Source organism: Protobothrops mucrosquamatus, unplaced genomic scaffold (assembly GCF_001527695.2).
Source record: "Protobothrops mucrosquamatus isolate PMUCROS unplaced genomic scaffold, P.Mucros_1.0 scaffold332, whole genome shotgun sequence".
NCBI classification, from domain to species: domain Eukaryota; kingdom Metazoa; phylum Chordata; class Lepidosauria; order Squamata; family Viperidae; genus Protobothrops; species Protobothrops mucrosquamatus.
The window spans coordinates 458,923-460,161 of NW_015386671.1; the positions used below are offsets into that span (position 1 = coordinate 458,923).

At 50.0% G+C, this 1,239-nt stretch overlaps 1 protein-coding gene across 1 annotated transcript in view; it reads left to right on the forward strand.

The window, feature by feature from the left end:
* Positions 1–1,239, forward strand: part of LOC107286844 (uncharacterized protein K02A2.6-like) — a gene marked incomplete at its 3' end in the record, with an annotated part of 3,667 nt that overhangs the window by 772 nt on the left and 1,656 nt on the right. The window lies entirely within an intron of this gene.

The following is a 1,239-nucleotide window of genomic DNA, read 5'->3' on the forward strand; positions in this document are numbered from 1 at the left end:
CGGACTCGCTGGAAACGGTATCATACTCCGATCTGAAGAAAGTTTTAAAGGAACATTTCCAGCCCAAGCAATCTGTCATGGCTTGGAGGCACACATTTCAACAGAGAGATCAGCGAGTTGGAGAATCAGCAAAAGAATACGTTGCGGCCTTGAGAAGAGCAGCTAAACCGTGCGACTTCAAGGACTTAGAGGAAAGACTACGTGATCGTTTTGTGTGTGGACTGCGGAACACAGACTTACAGCGGAGACTGTTCGCCAGGGAAGATGTCTCCTTCCAAGATGCTCTGCGAGAGGTCTCAGCAGAAGAAGCTGCAGGTGGGGTGGTCAAGAACATGCGGCCCAAGCGAAACGCTCCAGAGACCGCCACTATTCACAAGGAAGACGTGCGCAAGGAGTCGGAAGAAGATCCTGAAGAAGAGGTGGATAAGCTTTACCAAGCAGCTGGGAGGAGGTCCAAAGATCGTCAGGACAAGGGCCCAGCTGAGCTTCGTTGCCTTGGATGCGGTGGACGCCACAAGCGAGCGGAATGGTTCCGTTCCACCATTTGCCGTGCGTGCGGAAAGAAAGGCCACATCGCTGCGGTCTGCCTAGGTCGACAGAAGGTACAACCAAAGGAAGAATTGAATCTGAAAGGTACCAGGGTGCCCAGCCAAAACAGGGTGGGGTTCTGTGCAACACGCCGGAACATTTTAAGAATAGGCACACACAAACCCCTTAAAAAGAAACTATCTCTTAAGGTGAAATTGCGGGGAGTTCCATTGTCGATGGAACTTGACACGGGGTCTGCCCTATCCATAATTTCCCTCAACACATTTCACAAAATCTGCAGCAGCAGTGGCCAGCGAGTTTTCTTAAGGCCCTCTAATGTAATCCTTACGGATTTCCAAAATTCTCAAGTGTGCGTTAAGGGGGAGGCCACCCTTAAGGTACAGTACAAGAATTTTTCAGGCCCCCTAGACGTGTTGGTTGGGGGGGTGAGCGAACGAGTCTCATTGGACTCGATTGGTTTGAGGCCTTGGGAATTCAGGTAACAGGACTACATAAGTTGCAAACAGAGACCCTTGCAAACGTATGCAAGGAGTTTGCAGATGTGTTCAGTTCTGAACTAGGGTCCTACACAGGACCTCCAGTTTCACTAAAGCTAGATCCAACGGTACAGCCCATCAGGGTTAAACCTAGGAGAGTACCATTTGCTCTTAAGAGTAAGATTGACGCTGAACTGGACAAGTTGCTCCAGCA